At 45.8% G+C, this 25,586-nt stretch overlaps 2 long non-coding RNA genes across 2 annotated transcripts in view; one reads left to right on the forward strand and one right to left on the reverse strand.

Moving 5' to 3' along the window:
- The window catches only part of LOC142070314 (uncharacterized), a 334,822-nt gene that overhangs the window by 55,569 nt on the left and 253,667 nt on the right, over nucleotides 1-25,586 (reverse strand). The gene's annotated exons all lie outside the window — the stretch shown is intronic.
- On the forward strand, nucleotides 18,186-19,384 carry LOC142070290 (uncharacterized). The gene is made up of 3 exons (XR_012666255.1): nucleotides 18,186-18,298; nucleotides 18,716-18,795; nucleotides 19,284-19,384. It is a non-coding gene; the product is annotated as an uncharacterized LOC142070290 (long non-coding RNA).

The raw sequence follows: 25,586 nt of genomic DNA on the forward strand, positions 1-25,586 counted from the left end.
CAAATTGATATGGGATTTCAGCATCTAGTCCTGATAGGAGCTGCCATGGAATTGGAGTAAACGATAGGCCTGGGTGTCTTCTCTGAGAAAGCAACTTCTCCTCATTATTACTATGTCCTTTTCACATTGCCTGTCTTCTCTCCTTCCGTGCAGTTCTGGAAAAATGCTCAAGGGCAGTGAATGGATCTTTTATGAACTGGGAAAAGTGCTCATTCCCCAGAATGGGTGAATCACAATTCTGCAATCAAATTCTTCCCTTATATTGTCATGTGACCAGCAACTGGCTGACCTGTGAGGAGCTGGAGGTGAGAATTGCTGACTTTCTAAACCTTTAGCAGAAATTGTGATGTTATATTCTGTGTGTCTGGCACTCTTTGTGATGATGGCATTTAATGGTAGGTCCTTTTGGATGGAATAGAGTGTCATGTAAAACATTGAAAACCCATACGTTTATAATGTCACCACATCATGGAAATTCGGTCTGTAACTAGTGTACATGCATTCTAGTTTTGTGCACCTAATGTGCAGATGAACCCGGGATAGTGGGCTAAATTAATTCCTGGTCTAAGTCCATTCAGCCCCAGTGGAGTTACAGCAGGGATGAGTTGGCCTAGAATGCATATTAATCTGGGGAAATATTTTACCTGCTCTAGTTGTGAGGTGCATTAGAATATAATCCTGACACCAACCCTACGAGTCCTGGTTCTTTACCAGGAAATATTGGGATAGGACCGTTCCGACAGTGGAACAAGGGAAATTGCACTCATTAGAAGCAGAAAAGGTGTGCCTATTGGAAGATATTGAATGAATTCATAGGAACATAAATTCTGTGTCTCATCTATGCAGCTCAAGCAGGCCATCATCAAAGCCCTTGGTCCCATGATGGGCATCCTACTACACAAAAAGGAGCCACAAAATCCGATATTTAAGGAGATCTCATGGCTCCTTGAGCAATATAAGGAGGAAATTGATGTTTTTCACGTCACCAAGGTGAGGTACCACTCATTAAGGTAACTGTCTCTGTGTGTGCATGTGTGAACTGCAGGAGGAATTTGCTACCAGTGGGGTTTCCTGGTCTAGATAGTGACTTGTTAGATAATAAATATGCACACAAGTTCTGGCTTTATACACATGGTGACCCAGGCAACAAGATTTGTAGGTAACTGCCTCTGATGAAAAGCATCCTCTGTTTCCTGGGGAGGAGGAGAAGGAGATAAAAAAAACAAAACACCTGCACAACAAGATACTCTCTCCTTGTGATTTCCCAAAACATCCTGTCAACTCTGTGTCTCTCTTTTAGATCATAAGCTCCTCAGAGCAGGGGCTACCATATGTTGTCTCTGGTCGGTACCAAGTCAACTGTCAACGGTTGAAAATTAATAACAAGGAGGCTTGAGGGTCATTGCTTTGCACTGCATAACTAGATAGATATAAAATCATTGCCGGTCTGTTTCATCTACCGTTCGATGCAGTGCTGTTGTAGCCATGTTGGTCCAAGATATTGGAGCGACAAGGTGGGTGTGATAATCTAATTGAAGATATTGTCTCACTCGCCTTGTCTCTCTGTTTCATCCACCCTCAGTACCACATGAGCGAGAAGTAAGGGGCCATATTCTGTCTTCAGTGGGGCTACACAGTTGTAAATGAAATCATGAGACATCTGTAACTTCTTGGTAGTGATATTTACTCACCGTCTATGTTGGTTGAAGCTTTCTAGTACAGAGTATGTGGTCACTTTGGGGGTTGAAATACCCATGATTTGGAGGGAACCAATGTATCATGGACTTGTTTGATAGCATCAGGGCAACTGTGTAAACATAGTAAAGTATGTAGATGGCATCCGAGACATTCTGGAAGCTTCAAGCAGCAACGGAGAAAAGTGTGTTAGATGCAGGAAGGAATTAGATTTTCACCATTTTTTAATCAATAACCTGGCAGAGGACATAAAATCATCATCGATAAAGTTGGCAGATGAGATAAAAATGGGGGAGTGGTAAATAATGGAGAGGACAGCTCACGGATTCAGAGTGATCTAGATCACTTAGCAAACGGGGCGCAAAGAAACAATATGCCTTTAAATATGGCTGAATGTAAATGTATGCGTCTAGGCACAAGGGATTTAGGACAGACATACATGATGGGGGATGCTGTCCTGGGAAGCAGTGACTTTGAAAAAGATTTTGGGGGTCATGGGGCATAATCAGCTGAACATGAACTCATGCTGTGGCCAAAAAAGCTAAAGCTGGGATGCATCAAAAGGGGAATCTCAAGGAGGAGCACAGTGGTTATTTTACCTCTAAATCTGGCACTTGTCTGACGACTGTTGGAATCCTGTGTCCAGTTCTAGTGCCCACAATTCAAAAAGGGTGTTGCTAAATTGACAGAAGAGCCACAGTGAGGAAAGGATTAGAAAATATGCCTTACAGAGGGAGAATCAAGGAAGTCAATCTATTTAGTTTAATACATAGAAAGTAAAAGGGTGTGTGATGGGGTTTACCTACCCCACATTGGTTCAGCAGGGGTTAATCATGCTTTGTGGGCCGAGGAGGTCATGCCCCCTCATCTCTGCTCGGCATGCTTCAGCTGGACCCAGGATACAAAAGAGAGCCGCTCAGCTCAGGCTGGGATGGCTGCCAAAGGGAGCAGAGGCGCATTGCAGGCTCCTGCAGAAAGACTGCCAGTGCTCCAGGATTCAGAGGCCAGCCGGACTATGGCTGCAGCTGACCCCCAGCCACCCAATGCCAGAGATGGAGGAGAGACCCCAGAATCCCTGAGAGTCCCAGCTGCGGAAGAACGGGTGGGAAGCAGCCTAGGTGGACGAAGCATTGATCCACTTGAGGTAGCAGGCTTGACTCAGCATGCTTTGGAAGGATCCCCGCTGAGTTGGTGGCAGATACCCCTGCGCCCTGGGCTGGGACCCTGTGGAATAGGTAGGACCCAGTGGAGAAGGGCTCACCACTAGGCAACACTACCCTGCCGCAAAGGGTGGTTCTATCGACTCTGGCCACTAGGCCGCATTGCCCTGCAGCCAAGGGTGGGTCTCCTGACTTTGGCCACTAGGCCGCACTGCCATCCCGAGAAGGGCAGCCCAAGTGACTCAGGCCGTTGGGCCGCGGTCCCTCACCCAAGGGCTGCTGCACTGATCCCGACCATTAGGCGATGCTGCCCTAGGAGCCCGGACTGCTGTGGTGGCTAGGGAGACTAGGCCAGTTGGGCCGCTCCAGATCTACTTCAATTCCTCCTCAACCTGATACCACCCTGACGGGGTGGACCTATCCTGTGACAGGGTGACTTAATTACAGTCTATAATATCTTACATGAGGGACTCCTATTATCTAATGGGCTCTTCCGTCTAGCAGAGAAAGGTGTCACTTGATCCAATGGCTAGAAACTGAAGCTAGACACTTTCAGACTGGAAATACGGCGTACATTTTTAATGGTGAGATAATTAACCATTAGAGCCATTTACCAAGGGCCGAGGCGGATTCTGACGATTTTTCAATCAGGATTGGTATGTTTTTCTAAAAGCTCTGCTCTGGGAATTATTCTGGGCAAGGTCTATGGCCTGTGTCCTACCGACCGGAGGTCAGACTAGATGATGGCAAGAATCCGGTCTGGCCTTGGAATCTAGGAATCCCCTGAATCTGCTTCAGTCACTACATATGGCTCCTTTGTGTGCCCACCATCTGACTTTCGCCCTCTGTTGCAGAGTCTGAGCCAGCTCTTGGAGGTCTCTGTTGAATATAAGATCCCTCTACCGAAAGGGAAGTTTCAAGCCATCTGCAGTGCTCTGCACAACCAGGTGAGGGGTGGTTTTGCTTGGATCCCTTGAGCTTAGGCACAGCAGATCTGAAGCATATTCACACTAAAAAAATCAATGGAATGATCGTGCAGAGCCTGGGGACCTCCTCATGCCTTACTGATTTCTGCAGGCTCAAGAGTAAGCAGGGAGCGGTCTCATTTTCTTAGCTACTATCCAGCTCAGTTTGTAAAGCGATTTCACCATAAGCCGATTACCAGGGGGAGTCAGAGTTGTAAAGTAAAAACTGTGGCTGTGTCTTGATTAGGTCAGCTCTGCTGCTCAAAACACTTTAGCTTCTCTTATCTAATGTATTGGTCATTGTCTTGGAGTCTTGCTGTGCATGCAGGACCATCTCCCTGGGGTTCAGACCTCTAGTTGGACAAGCAGGAAGTGGAAGCTTAGAAATGAATTGAACATTTTTCTTTTCCCTTGCTTCTGATTCGTTTTTCTTTCACCATTTCCCTTCTTCCCACAGATCTGTTCTCCAGCTAAGCAGCTCAGCATCGAAAACCACAAAGAGCTGTTCCATTGTGTACTTCTGCTAGGTAAGGGGAAGAGACTCTGAGTTACACAGTGGTTTCTTTGTAACTTCCTGACCTTTGTGAGGTACGGTAAGAAGAAGAGTTCTGCAGACAGTGAGGATGTGATTTCTTCCCTTGCAGCCCGTTCTTCTCCTGATGATCTGCTAGCATTTCTACACGAGCAGCTGGAGATTGAGCATGAGGCCGTTCGTGTGGCGTCTTTAGATTTCCTGAGAGCTATTGTTGGGGCTGACTGTAAGTAACACAGGAGCAACTGTGCCAGCTGCCCTCTTGGCCGACATGCTGAGGGTTGAGTTGACGACATCCAGAGCTAAAAGCTTGAGCTACTCGAGATTGAGCTAAAGAACCAAGGCTGTGTAGGCACGGCAGGGCTGCAGCAGACTCATCACCTCTGCAACTGGGGCACAGAGGCTCTGGAACACACAGTCACCAGTGGTTTGGAGATCCCCTAAGGGACCAAATGCTGCCCTAAGTTACTCCCATATGGCCACACAGAAATCAACAGGTTCAACTAAGTGCTGAATGTAGCCCAAGATATTTGTCAAGGTCTTTTTCAACTTCAAATACAGAAGTTAACTTGGGGCTAATGCATGTTAACAATAATCAGATAAAAATAGAATAATACTCCTGTCTCGAGAATCCTAAGTATTATACACTCTAGACTAGATTCTGAGTCCTGTTATGCCGGTGTAAACACAGATTAACTTCAGTCACCTCAGTCTATCAAACTCCTTTATAATATTTCCATCATGGTAGTAGGATGGCACTATTTAGAGAAATGGAATTACTTTAGATTTACACTGGTGCAACTGAGACCAGAATCTGGTCCTAAGTCTTCCCCACTGATTCTGTAGAGGAGAGAAGCTTGATACTATTCTTAACTAGGGCCCTTTGAAATCCAGAATTAATTCCAATGTGGAAAGTGAGTGTGTGTGGAACAAAGAAGCACTGTACACCTCTCCTTATCTTTCAGTGCCTGAGACAAGAGTTAAAAAGCTTCTGATTGTGAAGGCAGTGAAATCTACTCTCAGTGATCAGAATGCTACGGTAAGATTGTGTGTGGAACAGTGAACTATTTCAACTTTTTCAGTGTTATGGGATGAATGGATATCTGGGTGGAGCTTTCATTCCGATCCAGATGAGAGACTGCAGAATAGAGAAGGCATGTCATTCTCCTGCCGGTGTAAAATGTATCTATGTTTCTAATCCAAGGAGACAAAATCAAAAGCATAAGGACTTTCCTATCATATCCTAGCTCCTATTTCAGGCAGAAGGGCTAACAAGAAGTGCTGTGTGTAATCTCTACCCTTGCAGGTGAGGAAGGCAGCTCTTCATTTCATCAGGACGCTGCTCAGTTCAGGAAGTGTGGAGAATTGTGCAGCATGGGATCTGGTAGCATATGTTTTCAGCGAGTTCAGTGTGTCCACCAGCAAACTGGTAAGGAGAGTTCTTAACACTTAGGACTCGGTCCTACCATTCTTGCATGCTGATTGCTCCCCTTGACTTCAGTGGGAGTTTTGACTCCAGGACAGCTGGACTGAATGAATAGAGCCAGAATCGGATCCGTTATATTGGTGTAAAGTCAAGGTAACTCCACTGACTTGAGTGGTGTTACTCTGGATTTATACGAGTGTAACAGAGACCAGAATCTCACACTGGGTATTTCCATCTAACAGAGTTATCTATGCTGCTCCAACCTCTGATGAGTCATTGAACATTCAGAAAACACCATTTTTCAGTGAAATGTTCCTGTACAAGGAAGCACATCTTTTTGTTGTAAATAGACTCTCCAAAAAACAGAACGATGCCCCGTTCTGTGGCTGTCAAAGCAGACCTAAACTATCAGCAAAACACTCAGGTTATGCAGGTTGCATAAAAATATCTTCAATCCGTATTTCTATCCATGGACACAGCCGCGGGCCCCAGACACTTTGTGCTCCATGACTGAATCCGTGATATGTATGAACATAAACAGTTCAACTTGACAGTAAGTTGTGGAAGTTCTTAGCTCTGCCTGGCCCCTTTTCTACAAAGTTGGAGCTTGTGGCAATAACCACACACACATATCTCTTAAAGAAGGCTGCTTTTTCTCATCAGGCCAGTTTTGGTCCCATTGATAGAATCACACTCACTGCACACAGAATGACCAAGCTGGTTGGGGCATCAGAACAAAGAGATTGGATCCCCCTGGTTCTGCAAATTTATTTCCCCTGGGCAGAATCGGAATGTTTTTCCTCAGAGATCAAAAGATGAAACAGTTTTTCAAATTTTAAAAAGTTGAACACTGTGGGGGAAACTCTTTTGTGTCCAGTGAATCATTCCCTTCATTTTAGGGTTTTCCTAAGCCTGGGATCTGACCCACCAGTTCGGAGTTTCTATTATTCTCTTCCCTTCAGACGTTGGTGCACTTCCAGTGCAGTATAAAAGCAGGCATAGGTCAATGCTCAAGATGGCTTTGTAAGAGAAGGACACTGGTTCTATTGCCAGTGTCTTACGACTAGCGAATAAGTTCGATCTAGCTATCTCACAGCAGGGTACAACACTTCTCACCCAGGGTGTTGAGGAAGAAAGCACGATCCAAACCCTGTGCATTGACATCCTGCAATGTCTGGACACCTCAGTCAATGGAATGACCCAAGTAAGTGACCTCTTGCTACTGCTTCTTGAAATAGGGACGTTCTTCCTTACGTTCCTTGTACCCCTCCACAAGGAAACCTTCTGCACAGTCAGCATAATGGAGGATCAGCATGTCAAATTCATCTCAGGGATGATGTGACCCCTTCATCATGGAGTAAGCGGTTCACAGTAGAGAAAAGATATAAAGCAACTTAACTGGAAGGAATCATGTTGCAGAGATCGTCTCTTAATTCTTTCCACTGTCTGAGTGCAACTTCCCCTTAGATCCCCCATGAATACTTCTGAAACGTAGAGTTGGTGATCCTGGATTTGAAGAGATATTGGGGCTGGGACTGTGCCTTATATAGGTCTGTCAAGTTCTGAGTAAGCTTATGGTACTATCTAAATATCTCCATAATGCTCTAATGCTGGGAAAGAGGATTCATCTCTGGGTGAGAGCCCAATTGCTCACTGTTAGGGGGCTTATTCCTTCACCCACTCACTTTCCTGGTCCTTCTCTCATGAACAGAGAGCAACAATACCCGAAGTCCAAAGGTGCAAACAATTCGATGTTTATTGGGGTTAAATTCCAGCAAGCATGATTCCAGTTTCCTTCCTTAGTATCCTCCTTCCCAGCTCTGACACCACAGAGCCTTACGCCTATGTCCCTGTTCCCATTCCTGCCCTTAGCCAAACATGATTCCAATTTCCTTACCCCCATTCCCTGTTCCCATTTCCCCCACCCCCCTACTTCCTGATTGACTGCAGATTATATAGTAAAACTTGACTTCTGCTTTGCTATACCTTAACCAATCATGTTCCTGAAATTTAACTAACCAATCCTAACATATTGTAACATGATTATGTACCCAATTATATCCCACCACCTTAATTAGTTTACAGCCAGCAAAATTAATTATACAGCAGACAGGAACAAGCACAGAAGCAGACAGAGATTATACAGACAAACAACAGCAAAGTGGGAACTATAATGGGGGGACGGATAGCTCAGTGGTTTGAGCATTGGCCTGCTAAACCCAGGGTTGTGAGTTCAATCCTTGAGGGGGCCATTTAGGGATCTGGGCCAAAAATTGGGGATTGGTCCTGCTTTGAGCAGGGGGTTGGACTAGATGACCTCCTGAGTTCTCTTCCAACCCTGATATTCTATGATTCTATGATAATGACAAGACAATACAGAAGTGAGGATTTCACATCCCAGTATTGGTAAGTGAGTTCTTGCCAGACAGGATGCTATCAAACTAAGTTTCCTTTTACATCTTCTAGGCCATTCCCTTTCTCTGGAGGTGATAGGCACTATCAGGACAGGATTGTATTCCTAACAGCCCAATAGCACCTGATTTCAGTGTGACTAGTTTGGAATGTGAGGATGTGACTGTTCGCTTCCTAGCTTATGGCTGCCTCTGCTGCTTAGCCAAAGGCCTTAGCCTAAGAACAGGGCCTCAGACTGTCACAGTAAGAGAAGGCTCTTACACCAGCAGACAGTGATTTTGATTCTTTCTTTTATACCTCTATAACTAGCCAAGTGATAAGAATACACCTAAATTCTTAAAGTACAGGCCTTTGCAGACAGGCCTGAATATCTATATCCTAACACTCACCAAACAAGATAGTGTCTTTAAAAGACAGAGTGAGGGGGCACCAGTCAGGTAGAGTGAGCTAATGGGGAGAGAGAGATGAGGTGATAGGTTAGGGAAGGGTCTGTGAGGAATCAAAGGAGAAGCTACATGGCAGGGAGGGATTCAGACAGCAGGATACTGGAGGTGGGGGAACGGAAATAGCTCCGTACTGAGCAGTCTCGCTCTTCTCTGCAGGTGTTATGGCCAAGGCTGCTGGAGTATGTGGTGCCGGCTCAGTACACGGGTACTTTGAAGCCTCTTTGCAGATGCCTGAGGGAACTGGCTGAGAAAAAGCAGCGGGAAGGAGAAGCAGCTGCTTGCCTCGACTACCGTGGACGAGGTTTATAAGAGAAACTCTTTCATTTCTTCTCTGCAGGCACTATGAAATGAACAGGTTCAGTCTGCTCCAGTTCTCTCATCTGCAATCAGGAGGCTAAAATGAATGAGGGATGGTCTTGTGATTACAACACGGCCATGGGAGGGAGCTAGGAAATGTGGGTTCTGTTCCCAGCTCGCCACCAAAATTCGGATGTGACCTTGGGGAAATCACTTGATCTTTCTCTCTCAGCTTCCCCACTTGTGAAATGAAGGAGTAATTCATGCCAACCTCACAGAGGTGCTATGAGGTGGAATTCATACATGTTTGTAGAGCATTCTGAGATGCTCAGACTGAAAGCACTATGGAAATGCAAATTATTATCAGCTGTATTCAACATTGGTGGGCATGTTGGAAATGGATAGGTGAAGAACATCAGCAGGACTCTCTGCAAAGCCTGGCATAATTAACGCTATTCTGTTTCTTTCCCTAGTGCAACTCCCTACACCCCAGGGGCTGCTGGCGCGACTCCTGGTGAGTAGACCATGAGAATAGGTTTTCTGTGGAATGGGACAGTTAACTATACAAATTGGTTTTGTAGCTAGATGCTTGACTTAGGCTGAGGAATGTGTATGACTGGGTCTCTCTCTGTCTCCGGCCTCTCCTGAGACACACTGTCCTGCATCCTCCTACTAGCTAGAATGCTTTCTTCTTCAGGAAGGCACTGCAGTAGAAGCAACAACTCTCTTGGATTGTCTCCACAATGAGAGTCTCTGAACTATTCCCTCCCTCAGGAACAAACGGGTATTGTGCTGACAAAACTTAGCCTGTTCTTTCTCTCTCATTGACAGGTAGTAGCCTCATCCCCTTATGAAAGGGAAGGACACGGATGTGCTGCCTTGCAGTTACTAAAGGCCCTGCACCAAACTGTCCATGCAGCAGTGGGTGAGATGTGGGTAGTAAAGATCCCATCTCTGCTGCAGTACATTGAAGGTAAAGTGTTAGTTAGGAGGAGTGTGGTCCATGGAGAATAGAAGGGAAGCCAGAAAATGCAGCTTCGTATTGACGTGTGTTGTGCTATTCCTGTTGCAGTACGTGGGAACAGTGGGGAATTGAAATGGGGCTTCTAGGCCCACACTTTTCCTTCCTCTGGATAACTGTGAACCACTGAGGCCAATTCAAACAGGGCAGAATCAGGCCAGGAAGGTTTCAGCTGAATGGAAATTTCACAGCACTTTCCCCCACACTTTTGCTAGGTTATTTTTTGGGAAGGTCAATACAGATGAAGCTGGAGGTTAGTGAAAGATTTTGGGGTTACATATAGAGTCCGATTTTGCAAACGGACTTTTTCTGAAAATTAAACCCCACGTTTACTTTCAAGGGGGATTCAATTAAAAAACCCAGAGTTTGTCTTTCTGTAAGGAAACCTGCACCATAAAAGCTAGGTTGGCCAAGTGGGTGCCCTAGGGAGAATCTAGGTATTGTGGGCCTAATAACGTCTTTCACCAATTTTACAGTGGTATGACTCTATTGACCTCCATGGAAAAAACCCTTCAGTCAGCGCAGGCTGCGTCTACACGATGGCGTTATGCCAGCAGAGCTCCAGTGACGTAGCTGCGCCTGTCTAGTCTCTGGGGAGCAGGACAGACCCTAGGTGCAGCACAAGCCCGCTATGTTTCTCATGAACGTCGAACCCCCCCATGGACAAGCGGGTTTGATATTCCAAAAAAGATTTTAAAAAATGAGCTGTATCTTCCCTCCTTGCTGCGGCTGTACAGAGTCCCCAGCACTACACTGTGCCGCCATTAAAGAAGGCTAGGTTAGAGCTGGACACTCAGAAACAGGGCCAGATTCTCAGCTGATGTAAATCAGTATAATTCCATTGACTTCAGTGAAGCTACACTGATTTACATCCAGTTCGGATCAAGTCCAGAATCTCTGATTCTGCAGGAAAAGGTTGTATTCCTACTAAACCCAGTCTTCTGATGTGCTGAACAGTTTTGTGAGGTGCTCAGCACCCTCAGCTCCCATTCAAGTCAAGCGGAATTGGGAGTGCTCAGCATCTCACTCCTGGTGGGTTGACGGACCCTGAATAAAAATGCCAGCAGGGTACGTAACATCTGACGAAGTGAGCTGTAGCTCACGAAAGCTTACGCTCCAATAAATTTCTTAGTCTCTAAGGTGCCACAAGTCCTCCTTTTCTTTTTGCGGATACAGGCTGAGACGGCTGCTACTCTGAAACAGGACATTTTCTGTTGGTCCAACAAAGAACGTCGGCGCAGGTCCCTGTGACGGCGCAACGACTCACCCCTGCAGCGCCTCCTGCTGGCCATGTGGGAATTAGCTCTTTCCAGCACAGAGCACCCTCTGCAGGCCCATGTCCCTCTCAGACCCCGGTGCCCTTTTTACCCAGGGTGCTGCGCCCTGGCAGTACCCCCTCAGTCTCTATGGGTCTCCCTTCTCTGGGGAACGCCCAACCCTCTAATCCCCACCTTGCCTCAGTCTGGGCCCCTGCACCTTGGGGCAGATTGCAGTGTAAGAGCCAGTCACCACAGGCAAGGGGGTTTGGGTCTGCTGCCTTTCCCTGCAACCCAGTACCCCTATGGGCCTTGGACCAGGCCCGATAGCCTGGGGAGTTGCCACCCTAGAGCTTCCCTGCTCCTCTGGCCTTTCCCCAGCCCAGCCCAGCCCAGCCTCATTCCCAGTACCCTTTCTGCAGGCAGGCCCTACTCCCTTCAAAACTAGAGAAAAAGACCTTCTCCTACTGGCCCACGGCCCTCTTATAAGGGCCAGCTGGGCCCTGATTACCCTGGCTACAGCTGTGGCTGCTTTCCCCGTCAGCCCAGCTCTTGTTAATCCCTTTCATAGATTCATAGATATCAAGGTCAGAAGGGACCATTATAATCATCTAGTCTGACCTCCTGTACAACACAGACCACAGAATCTCACCCACCCACTCCTGCGAAAAACCTCTCACCTCTTTCCCTCCTACAGCCCTCGCCCAGGGCTGTTTTAAGCCCCTCAGGACAGGAGCGGGGTGACTCTCCCAGAACCCAATAGGTACAGTTCCATTTCGCCTTGAAAGCCCAGGTATGTTACAGCTTGGCAGACCAGGAGTTTTAGAAGGACTGATTGCAAAGGAGATACCTGGGATGACTCTTCTTGCGAATCTAGGTGACATTATTGTTTTGCCTCCTGCTTTATAGGAAACACAGAGAATTCCCTGGACCATGCACGGTGGGAGCACATGCTGCTTCAGGTAGAGGATGGCTTTCAGATGTATTGTCACAGTCCTCTCTTCCCCCTCCAAATATATCAGCTGGGGAAAAAATTAATGATAAATTATTCATTATAAGCAGAGCTGGTCAAACCATTTCATTTGCAACTTTTGTTCAATTAAAAATGGCCTTTTTATTTTCATGGGACATTTTCAAATTTTTCAGGGTTCTTTTTTTTTTTTTTTAAACACACACACACAAAAAAACCCCAAAACAAAATAACCCCAACCCAAATAGAAAATGTTTAGTTTTTTGAAACTGAAGCTGATTTTTTTTCCAGTTGCTTTGCTGTTTGTCTCCTTCCCCCCCTCCCCTCCGCCCCCTGCTTTTCAATCACAAAGTGGAAGAGGGGGAAAAAAGCACGGGGATGAGGGATAAAGGGAAGGAAATGGGGAAAACAAAGAATTGAATAATGGTCATTTTTGATTTTGAAAAGCAAAATATTTTTGTGTTTTCACTTTTCATTTGTATGTTGAAAAATCAAGAAAACAAAAAAATCCCACTTGTTTTGTGAAATGGCCTTACTATTGTTCAACCAGCTCTCGTTATAAATCCCTCTGTATTACCCCTGGGAACAACACAAAACTTAACCAGAAACCCAGCATGCTAATGGTGCTAATGCATCACTGGGGGACGTCTAAAGGATTTTTTTTTCTATTTGCCACTCAAAAGAAAACTTGCTCTGAGAAACCCAAAAAGGAAAAGAGACAAGACAAGGTTTGGTGTCTGTATCTCATGGAGAAGCCTTTGTGGTCAGGAAGAGCTCTTTACAGCCTCATGTAAATCCAGACAAGGAAGATTTTTATGGCGAGGGCTGAAAATGAAAGGAAAGAACCTAGTGACAAAGAAGCCCCAGAAGGTTTGGAGTTCCATTTGGGGTTGGATTACACTCTAGAATTTCCCATTCCAGATCCAGCCTCATTTGAAATTCTTTGGGCTCAAAAATCAACTAAGATTAGGTTCTCTTGTGAGGTTTCTGATATTTCCTGGCTGCTGTTCAAAAGTCGGGCCTGAAACAGCAAAGTGCTGAGAGTTACTAACCTCTGGCTGACTTCAATGGGAGTTGAGGGTGTGACCCCGGGTCCTTTGGGTACCCACTGGCAGAGGCCACAGGAGTGCATAGGGTTCCCAGGATTCCCTGGATCTGATCTCTATATCATCAAAGGGTGTCATGTAAAGCCTTTCCTGGATGCCTGTGCCACACTGCATAATCCTCATAATCATTGCACAGTGACTGGATGGATAATATCTAAGGCGTTATGGTTGTCTACTGAAACTGATGCTTTGAAGGTCTGTGCGTTGGGGCTGGTCACCAGAAGGTGATAAAGAAGTTTCTTTCAGGCAGAAGATGCTTAGCTGCTTGAATGGCTGTATGTAGACTGAGGAATTATTCACAGTGGATGCTAATCAATAGAGCAAAATTCTAATCAAGTGATTGCAAAGTCTCCAGAGGAGATTCGAGACAAGAAAAACACACAAACAATAGGGGGTACCCTGTTTATAAGCGGACAATGGATGCTTGGAACTATATCTGGAGGTCCAGAGGTATCCTGCACCAGGTATCCTTCACCTATTGGACAAATTGCCAACTGGCTTGTCTTATGAATGGAGGATCACATTTGGTCTGGGTGTTTCCTGCTGGGAGAGAGATTTGGGGGAGCTATCCCTTGTGAGACAGGGGACTGTTTGGTTCTTTAAGTTGAAGCTCTAGAAGTGTGTTAGGATTTTATTTTTATGTAACCATTTGTGTACATTAATTATTCTTGCTGCTTCTCAAATCTCTGATCTTGGTGAATTAAACTCTACTTCTTTTCACTGTCAATGTATTGAAGTGTGTGAAATGGAGCGGTGATGCTGAGGTGAAACTGGTAAGGTGGTGTGTAGCAAACCTCTGAATTCTGTGAGTGTCCAGTGGAACAGGGGCTGGACATTCTGGGGATGTCCAGAGGGCGAGCGGTTGGAGTGTACTGATTGCTTATCTGTGGAAGGACAGTGGATCCTGGACGGGGTGAGAAGGGTGTGCTTGTGTTTCCTGTGACTGGCAGAGTCAGGAGCTGACACTTGGCAGGTACAGAGAAGGCTTCCTCATGCTAAGGGCAGGTGGTAGTGAGGTCCCTCACAACCCTGGGTACCTCGGGAGGTGTCATAAAGGGTCCATAGCACTTCAGAGAAGGTGCCTGGTCCTTCGTAGTCCAGGGCCCTTTGTTCAAAGTTGACTAGAGCCATCGTCCATCCACTGGAAAATCACTCCTCGATGGTCAGATGTCTTGGCTCCATCTCATTCTCCAATTCACTGTCCATCTGGGTTTGGGGACTGAGAGGAATCCTCAGGCAAAGGTTCAAGAACAAGAGGCAGAGGAAGTCTGGGTTGTCAATGTTTATAGTTCTCAATAGGGAAATAATCTTCCCAGGACACCTGAATATTGGAAAGTTTACAACAGAACAAGGAAGCAAAAACCAACCAACCAAACAAAACCCCAAACCCCACAACAGCCCCCACATTCTTGCAATTAACCATCTGCTTTAACTCTGGTTTTACACGCAGTTCCTAAGAACATCTCTGGAGATGATAGACGACAGTGCCTGGAGCAGCCAGATATCCCTTGAGTTGAGCTGGCAGATGGCCGGCTATGCCAGCCCCTCCAAAGAGAAGGTTTGTTCTCTGTTAAGGTTTAGTTTCTAGTTACTTTCCCCTGAAATTCTGATTGGAGGGCTGCATAAGGCTTCTCTCAAGGTTTCATTATTTGATATTTTATTCTGCGTATAAAATTTGTTTGTACTTATTCCCTGCTCTCTTGCCCCCCTGCCCTTCCAATATTTGCTTGGACAGGCTGCTTGTCTGTCCTGCATTGTTGGTTCTCTGGCTGGGCTAGACGATGGGATGTTTCTGCAGCATGGGTGCTTGGACTTGGCTGTCTTGTTCCTTCCTGAGTGTTGCTGAGCTGGGTCTGTACTGACAGGCACGTTGTGTTCCTGATATCCCAGGGCTGGTCTCTTTCTTTCAGAGTTTCCTGTATAAGGCGCTAGGAACGTCCTTAGCAGCTTGTCAGGACCTGGTCCATGTTAAATCACAGATTCATACACTTCTGACAACAGCAGATTATATGGAAGCCCCTGAGAGACAGGTGAGGCCTCTGTCCCTCTCTCCATTTTACCAAGTAATCCCTGAATGCTCCCTGTGGGGCTCAGCTCTGAGTTGGCCTGGGACAGATGCCATTTTGCTTCCTATCCTCTTGATTGCTATTTCACTCAGCGCCCGCTCCCCATGTGTCTCAGGCCCGATTGGCACTTTACACCACTTTGGGTGAAAGGAATGGACTCGTGGGCTCTATCAGACACCTGGTTCGATCCTAACCTGTATTTCTCTTGGGTGACAGGGAGTCGTCTCCATCCTCGCAGTCTGTGCTGCGAGCCACTTGGACCTCACCTTGAAGGCACTTCAGGAGTTTGGGGCTGCAATGAGCCAGGTTAAGATTTCTGGGTTCGTCAGCCGCCTGAAGGTAAAGGAGCCAGGGGCTTCTCTCAAACTTCCTCTCCCTCTAAAGCAGGGGCAGCAGCCCCACGGTAGTGTCGGCTCCGGTCAGCTAGCATTGTCCCCCAGTGTATGCGTTCCACGTGATGCCTGCCGTTAAGCAGACAGGAGCACGATGTGGAGCTGGGGTTCTCTCAAATGATTTTCATCGTCTGATGTCTCATGGCTTGAGCGCCCCTCCCATGCACAATGTGTGGGAACTACATCAGTTGCTTGCATGGAAAAGCATTGAAGGTATTTTTAACTGTTTTTTATCCCAGGTTAGTAGCTGGAAATGAGGAGGTGTTGCAAGCAACATGTGGCTTACCAACCCGCTTTAGGTAGACCACCAGTGGTCTACGGATGACAATTAGGGAACCTCTGATTTAGAACAGTAGTTCTCAACCTTTCCAGATTAGTGTCCCCCTTTCAGGAGTCTGATTTGTCTTGTGTCCCCCAAATTTCACCTCACTTAAAAACTACTTGCTTACAAAATCAGGCATAAAATTATAAAAGGGTCCTAGCACATTATTCCTGAAAAAAAGACTGCTTATTTTCCCATTTTTGCCCTAGAATTAGAAAATACATCAACTGGAATCTAAATATTGTACCTGCATTTCAGAGGGCAGTATATAGAGTAGTCTAAAAAAGCCATTGTATGAAATTTGAGTTAGTAACTTTGCAAGTGCTTTCTTTGTCGTCTGCTGTAAAACTAGGCAAATATCTAGATGAGTTGATATACCCCCTGGAAGACCCCTGCAGACCCTCAGGGGTACAGAAGTCCCCCTGGTTGAACACCACTGATCTAGAGGATAGAGCAGGAGACTAGGCCTCTGGGCTCCCATTGCTGGCTCTGCCATTTACTCACTGTGCAGCCTTAGGCAAGACATATAGCGCCTGATCTTGTACCCACCAGTGTCAATGACTAAGCTCCCGTGTACTCCACTGCTGTCGGTTCAGCCTTTTCGGCTCTCTGGGTCAGAGTTACCCAGTGGGAATGATGGCGATGGGGCGGCGAGTTCTATGGGCTCATGGTGCCCGGGCTCCAGCAGTATTCAAGGCTCGGGGGCCCGGCTCCACCAATGTTTGATTCATTCCAAGGCCAAATGAATCAGAAGAACTTGTCTCTAGTGATGTTTCCTACTGTCTAGGATTACCACCATGGGACAAGAGGCAAGACTCGCCGCACCTTGATGCTGACATACAGCAACGTGGCTGTCCATGCTCCAAAAGAGCAGCTTCTCTCCCGAGTAGAGGCAGACATCACAAGGAACATCATTCACCATTACAGAACCAGTTGTCAGGTAAGAGCCTTTGCATGACAACTGTGAGAGGCATTACCCTGAAGTTATAGAATTGCCTCTGAGTTTATAGAGAGAGGGCTTGTATTTTCTAAAACTCTCCTTTGAGCAATAATTTGTCACATAACTGAAATTTAAAACTGTAATGGATGGAGCGTGAGCTGTCACATGTTGTATCACTTTTGTTGCTCTTCTTTGTGTTTTCTCTAGTTTTTCTATAGTCTTCTGAAATTCTGTCGAGCACAGCTACACAGTAATTCACATGGAGTCACACTCAGGCTATTCAGAATAACACTCTAACTCCCCTAATATGTATGTGTATCTAGCTCTATCTTTTGCAAGCCAAGAGAGAATGGTGCTAACTTGTATTTAGTTTCTTTGCTGTCACTCTGTTTCTTGGACTCACTACTTCCCTTCCCTCTTCTCTGTCGTCTTGTTTGTCAGTGTGCTCGTTATTTCTGTTCCCTAGGTGTCTGACTGCTGGTACTGACTCTCCTCTCAGTGCAACCTCGCCACTTCACTTTGCCATTCAGTTCTGCCCTGTCTAAGTGAGAATCTCATTTAGCCTTTGTCAAAAAAGTTGATCACAGTTGAACCAAACGGATATCTTCCAGAAGTTCACAAATGCAAATATTCCATAGGATGGCCCCTGATCTTGACCTCTGCAAAACACCCCCTCTGGATACGTTTCCTGCCTTTTGGAAGATTTAACAATCATGATTTCTCTCTGCTCCATATTCACCAGCCAGGCCATTTTGAGGATGTGTGTTATGTGGGACTATAGACATTGCTAATAGCTGTTTTGCATTTTGTTTTTCAGGTGCTGGGCATCGCTCTTACAAACAAGGTAAATTCTAAATAATCTGCCCTCGGCTCTTGCCTTTTCTATCCACAAGTTGCTTGTTTAAATTGCACAGAGCTTGATTTCCTTGCTACGTCAAGCAGGAGTCCTGGCTGCTCTGGTGTAAGTGGCCCTGGATTTCTTTCATGAACCTGGGTTTTCTCTTCTTCTGAGGTGGGTGCAGAGCCAGGGTCCTCTGCCTTCTGGGGTCTGTGGACACCTCTCTCCTCTCCTGTGGCTAGATTTAATTCCTGACCTTTATCTTCTGGACTCTGGTTCTTCTCTCCGTTTCTCATCCACATCCTCTTGTTTCTCCTTCTGGATTATGTAGGACATGCACCTAAAATTAACCCTCATCCAGAATGTCACGGAGATTAGCTGTGCCATTTTGGAGACCAGAGACTCCCAGGAGTTCGAATTCTCTTACAAACTGGAGCTCCTTGGCTACATGCTGGTGAGTGATGAGGAGCTTTGAGGACTGAAGTACAAAGGAGTTTGTTGTAATGTCATCAGACTGGGTTTCCAGGTAGATGTTGTTTTATCCATTGGCTGTGACTGTACCACTGCAGTCTCATGAGCTACCTGCACGGCACCCAGAATGCTGCTGGCTCCACTCTGAGCTTGGCAGGGATGCCAACCTATTGTGGGCTGTAAGTGGCAGGAATGGCTTGTGTCTGGGGAGTTATCTTTCTGTCTCCGTATAGCCTGCAGATGGCCCTACGGTCCATTTCTGAGGCAGAGAGCCTGCCGAGCACGGTGTCTGTTTATTACAGGTCTGGCATATGGCCCTGTTTCAGGGTGTGAGAGGAAAGCCTCTCTGCCTTTCAAATCCATTTCCCATTTTTTTAATTTCCCTATTCGTGCATTTCAGGACTTCATTAAAAAGGAACCACTGGATTCCCTGGCATCTCCAGTTCGCTACAAGGCAATTCTTGCCATTAGACATCTGAGGTAGGCTATTTTCTGCCATATTTCCTGGCACTGTGACGTCGTCTTTGTTAGTTCATGAGTGCCAGGTTGGGAGCAGTTTGATGCCTGCCGGGTTTGGCTCACATGCTGCTCACCAGCAGAACTTTAGTTCTTGAGGGTTTGAATGTGTCCATTTGGAGGCTTGTGCTTGAAAGACACAAACTTGGAGGTTGTGGGGCATGCAGTCCAATGCAGGAGAGTTCAGATGGGGAGGGAGGTGTCTGGCTTGCTGGCAGGGGGAAGGAAGCTAGTGGGTTTCTCTAAAAAGGGGACTTGAAGCTTTAGCTTTACTTCTCAATGAGCCAATACTTAATAGAGGTGCAAAGAGGTGCTCAGCTGCAAAGTGAAGGGTTGTTTGCATTTGGGGTTTTAGATTGAGACAATCTCCAGTCATTGGACCCATTTCTTTTACTTGGAGGTGGTACTGAGTCTAATGCATGACTTTTCTCTCTCTCTCTTTCTTCTGCCAGCAAACTCAAACCATCTTTGACCTTGAAGGAAAACCGTGAGCTCCTTCATCAGTGTTTCAAAAGTTTGTTTCCCCTCCCTCCGCTGGAGAAGATGATGAAAGAGGAAGGTGAGACAGCAAAGGATGCTCTGCCTATACAGGTACGTGACAACAATTCTCCTCAGGCACCATCCACTGTATTTCTGCCCAGCAGGCACTGGGTGATGGCAGTCACACATGGCCTCCCTGGCAAGGTTATGGTTAGCTTTCCCTAGCCCCCAATCGTCCCCTCCCCCCCCCCACACACAAATTATCTGTGCTGAGCCTCACTCCTTCTCTTCTGGTTTCAGTCACTGTACATAGAGTCCTTGGAAGCCCTTGGCAAGCTAATGAAGACTTTGCTGGAGGAAGAACCAACCGCACACTGGTTCCAGGAAATGTTTCAAGTGAGTAGACCATTGAACCATGGTGAAGATTGTTTGTTTGTTTGTTTGTTGTGTTACTGCAGGGAAGAGTCAGAGATTTAGGGGGTCAAGCTTCAGTTGTGGAGGAATTTTCCACAATGGAGTGAATTGTCGGGGGAAAAAGCACCAAATTCTTCCTGGGATAAGCAGGCATGTGCCTTGCTGAAATCCACAGAAGCTATGCCATTTTATGCCAGGGCTGGATTGGGACCAACTTCTTACAATGTAGTTGACACTACTTGGACCGGCAAGAAAATCACCACTGCAGTAGCCAAATCCAAGAGAACCAGTTGAAACTGATCACTTCTTCAAAGAGGAATTCATTCATATTGAGTTAAGCCCTGTGTATGGAAACTCATCCAGAGGAGACTTCCTGTTCCTCAGACATGAACAGAATATCTTGAAGAGCTGAGGGGTGGGGAGTTTGATGCACCTTCAGTATAAAAATGAAGTTCTAAAAGGAGCTGGGCTGGGGGGGGGGGACTTCTCTGCTCTTTTTCAAATTAATAAAAAGAAACGCTCCTCTCTGTCATTTGGCCACTCAATGTGGGAGAAGTTGCCCAGGAAACAGAACACAGCAGCAGACATCAAACAGCATGCAATGTGGTAGACAGCTCCCATCAGACAGTCTACAGAAGACATCACGAACACAGGCCCAGGTTCATCTCTCATGTAACTCCTTTGTCTTCAATCACTCAGAGGTGAATCTGGTCCCTGGCACTTCCATTAGACATGTGATTCCTTCGCTCCATGGAGGTCGGGTGCTTTGGAGAGGGATTTTAGTAACAATTAAACCTGTTTAAAAGGAACTTTTGGGAGGGATTTTCTGGTACTAACTCTGTCCATTCCCCTGCTCTGCCAACAGCTACTAGAGACATGGCTCCATTCAGAGAAGGAGTGGGAGAGAGAAAGGGCCTTGCAGGCCACCATCCAGCTGCTGACTGCCTATCAAGAGACAGTTCATAGCACAGTGAGTATAGCCTTCCTCTTCCTTCAGCTGACTTCCCTGCTTATATCCGATCTGACACTCAATGCAAATGCATGAAAAAAGCTTCCAGGGCAGCAGCTGGGATCTCAAAGTGACTAAGATCCCTCTGCTTCTATAAGAGAGAGGTTTACACAACAATGCTGTGACCACACTCCGGGCAGACTGCAAGAAGTAGAGGGCAGACGATCCCCCAAACTGATGGCTTATTCTAGAATTACATGCACCAAGTCAACAGCAAAAGAGCTTCCACCCTAGTTAACAAAATGCCAAACGCGGTCCCCTTTTGGCATTCCAGACCTAGGCTCCCATCTAAACAGCCCAGTCTAATATAGTGAGGGGTTACTGAAAACCTGATTCACCATATGTGAGGTTCACCCATCATAAAGGACCAGATGCTTATCCCCAGGTCAAGGTGAATCTCAGGTCTTTCCCAAATAGCATGCTGCCAGCCAATCCTTGATGACGAAATTGAAGATTTCTTCTTAAAAGAAAGAAGAGAGTTACAAATGGTTAAAAGATCAATATCCATACAAGTGACTGTCAATGTTCATAGTTCAGGATCTCATCAGTGATGGAATAAACTGCTGGCTTGTACAAGTCTCTCTGGAATCATCCCAACAGATCAGAATCCAAAGGCAGCTTAGATGTAAAGACTGTTAGTTTTTCCATGCATTTTCCAGGTTCTTTCAAATGATGATTTGGAAGCTCTCTGTCCTATGGCTTACACTTTCCCTGTTCAAAGTTTCAGCAGACTAGAGATGACAGGATGAGGCCCGAGCCTTCTCTTTTCTAGCTATTCTAGCAGGCTGACAAGCCTACCTCACAAAAATGGTTCCAGCAGGACCTTCCCCTGAGAAAGACTAGGCAATGCAGATCGCCTCCTGTACTTTGCTTTGAAGCTAATCTTCTATTTCCTGTGCATACACAGTAAACTAGTTACTCATTCGCATAAGGTGATTAGCCGTTCTTCCATTATAACACAGAGAGTTAAGCTGAAGACAATGTAGAAAGTATTAGTTTCCTGCAGTATCTTACATCTTTGATTTTAAGGTTAACTGAACACCTTGCACACATAATGAAGACTTGAAAGGAAATGAGCATCGACAAGCTAATTTGGTTACATTGTGAAGAAGTGAGCTGTAGCTCACGAAAGCTCATGCTCAAATAAATTGGTTAGTCTCTAAGGTGCCACAAGTACTCCTTTTCTTTTTGCGAATACAGACTAACACGGCTGTTCCTCTAAAACCTGTCATTGTGAAACTTCTAACCGCGTATAGATCAACAAAGACAAATAGACTTAGCATCTATTGTTCATTTTTGAATGAGTTGAGGATTGCTAGTCTAATCCATCTCTTTGAAATTCACATGCAAGTGAACTGTCTTGATACAGTGGAAGTGCCTCTTGTTAAGTTATTATGGGTCATACACAGGTTGCCTGGTCTGCCAGTGTCACAAATGCATTCTTGGTTCTTATGCTCCCAGGGTGGTAAAGGAAAATTTCTATTTAACCAGCTAAGAACATAAAACATAAGAATGGCTAACCTGCCTCCCGCAAAAGAATGGTTCATCTGGCCCAGTATCCTGTCTTCTGACTGCATTGTGTGAAGATATGCTTCCTTTGGTTTGTTTTAAACCTGCTGCCTATTAATTTCATTGGGGGGCCTCTTGCTCTTGTGTTAGGTGAAGGGCTAAATAACACTTCCTTATTGACTTTCTCTACACCAGTCATGATTTTATAGACCTCTAGCATATTCCCTCTGAGTCGTCTCTTTTCCAAGCTGAAACGTCGCTCTTTTTTTAATCTCCCTTGGGTGAGAAGTTATCCCATAGGCCTAATTTTTGTTGCTCTTCTCCGTATTTCTTCCCATTCTAACGCATCTTTTTTGAGATGAGATGACCAAAACTGCACGCAGTATTCAAGGTGTGGGGGTCCTGTAGATTCCTATCGTGGCATAATGATATTTGCTGTCTTCTTATCGATCCCTTTCCTAAGGGTTCCTAACATGTTGTTAGCTTTTTTGACTGCATGTTGAGCGGATGCTTTCAGAGAACTGTACACAATGACTCTGAGGTCTCTTTCTTGAGTGATAACAGCTAATTTAGACCCCATCCATTTCTATGTACAATTGGGATTATGTTTTCCAATGTGCATTACCCAGTACAGTACAGGAATCAGGGGCACAATGTTACCAGATGTGCCTGTTACTTTGGGGTAGGCTCATTGATTAGGGTTACTCTTCTTGGGGGGGGGGGTCTGTAATTCTATTAATGTGCTGCTTATGTCACTTGTGTGTTCATATGGAGCTCTACTCCTTCCTTCTGCAAGTGCCCTCCCAATGGAGCGACCCTGCAGGACCTCGGTTCCCCAGGGCTGGGTTCCTCCAGCCCTAGAACTAGATGAGCACGCACGCACGTACGCTCACACGAGCAGAGCAAGTCTGAGCGGACCAGGTCAATCAGCCCTCTCCAGCTGATCCTCTCATATGTCCCTGTACTCAATGGGCTGGGTTAAGCAGCACTTTCAGCTGCTCCCCTCTTATGTGCCCCAAGTTTAACACATCCCTATCCCACTTCCACATTACAATTGTACTGGTAGTAACCCACTTCATGAGCAAACCCCACCGTATTTTTGGGCGCTACCGGGACCTTTAGCTTAGGTAAAAGAAGGGTTGCTGCAGAGTAAATGGGGGAAGCGGAAAATACAGAGTGAAATTTGGAGAGCGAGAGAGAGGGAGAGAGAAGCAACCAGCTGAACCATAAAAGTTATTTATTGAATAATAGTGATAACTACACAAGGAGGGCTAAACAAACATAATGGTTACATTTGAAAGGTTAATACCTGAGGAAGAAAAGAAAACGGAGGGGCGAGGGGGGGGGGGGAATCTCATCCACTCCATGAGGCTTGAACTGGGTGGGGTTCTGAATTGGTCTGGAATTGGTCTGAATTGGACTAGAATTGGTCTGATAATTGCTGAGCTAGGTGTGTGCAGGCATAGGTTCATTAGCATCTGGAGCAGGGATTCCCATGATGCAATGCGTCCCTGCTTTTCTGGTCCCAGAGTTCAGTGCGGTTCTCTGTTCCTCATTCTTCATGCTAATTCCTATCCCATCTTTCATGCAGATGAGGCTAGGGGAGTTGTTTCTGTTCTTCATTCTGTATGCAAATGGAGATGTCTTAATCTTGTCACCCTTCTCAGGAGGGGTGTAGGTGTGTCTCCCAACACCCTTCATTGTTCTCTGCAAGCCTTTTCTCTGATGGGTTTTGGTTCAAACAGAGACTGGTAGGGGCGGGGGGTGTCTTTCATGAGTCAGACAGGCTAGATACTGTGCCCTGGTTCCCCAAAAAACACAGAGCTGACTGGTCTGAACAGTAAGGATGGCAAGTGAAGTCTAGTCCAACTGGAGACCATTCATTCTTTGTTCTTCGTTCTATTTTCATTAGACTCAGGGAACTTTTGATCAGTTTGGATCTCTGATTGGACTAATAGCACCATACAGCTGTGATTCGCTGGCCACGTCCCGTCAGTGCGTGGTTGACTGTATCAGCTGCCTTCTCTGTATACAAGGTGAGGAGACCATTAGCAGGTATAAGGAATTCTTCACCTTCTTTCACTGTTGTAATGTCCATTTGTCTGCCTATCTCGTTCTTTCTGTCCTGTCTGTTGTCGCTTAGATAACAGAATGGTGGGCATCTTGTAAATACCTCATTAGAAGAGAAGATTCTGATGTGTAAAGAGCCTAGCACACTTTTGGGAACTGTACAACTAATAAATGGTCTGCATACAGGTAGATAAGGGCTAAATTCCTTAGGGCTTGTCTACACAGGGACAATAAGGAAAGTTAATCCAAATGAACTAAAGGTGTACATTTCAAGTGCATGAGGTAAATGGCATTAAACACATGTGTGGATGCTCTGATTCTGAATTAAAATGGGCCTTATTAATTGTAGTGAATTCCATGAATGAAACTAACCTGAATGAAGGCCACTTTAATTCTAAATCAGTGTGTCCCCACAGGTGTTGAATGAAGTTTAACGAATGCATTTTGAAAATGAATGGGGATTAGCTTTCTTGAATATCTCCATGGAGACAAGCCCTTGGTACTAAACATTTTCATTCTCTTTAACCTGCCACTGGCTGGACTGGAGGGGTTTCCTGGAATAATTCTGTAAACAAAAAGTTCTTCCAGCAGCCCTCTGCCATGAGCACTCCGAGCGACTGGGGTAAGTAGAGGCCATTTTTCCCCTTTGTGAAAGAGTAGGATATTCTTTTCACCTAATGGTTAGATGTTAAGGGATAGAGCTTGGTTATCGTTAAAGGCCATTTCCAATGAGGGTGACCAGACAGCAAATGTGAAACCTCGGGACAGGGGGTGGGGGGTAAGAGGAGTCTATCTAAGAAAAAGACCCCAAAATGGGGACTGTCCCTATAAAATCGGGACCCCTGGTCATCCTATTTCCAATGATTCTTAATCAGTCCTAAAAACAGTGTTGGTGATTCAGAAACAGAATAAGGGACTCCAACCTTTGAATGTACAACATAGTAATCCCAGCATTGTTTAGAAGTGACTGATGATGAGCCTGGGTTTCTTGCCAAAGTTTTTTGTCTATCCCCGTCTCTTTTACAAGGAGAGTTTGATGGAGGGATTCACCTCTAAACTGGAACCTCTGATCTACCTGCATGAGTTGTACTTGAATAGGAGCTTAGATGTAAATAGTGAGAGCAGAGAGACTACTGAAACCAGACACACACACAAAGCTGCTCCAAGCTGAATACAGTGCTTGTTCAATCCTGGATCATTCACAATAACATACCACTACTGTTAACGTTCAGACATTTTAGGGTGTAATCCCGACTCCATTCCAGTCAACAGG

This window comes from Caretta caretta, chromosome 28, assembly GCF_965140235.1.
Source record: "Caretta caretta isolate rCarCar2 chromosome 28, rCarCar1.hap1, whole genome shotgun sequence".
Lineage (NCBI taxonomy): Eukaryota > Metazoa > Chordata > Testudines > Cheloniidae > Caretta > Caretta caretta.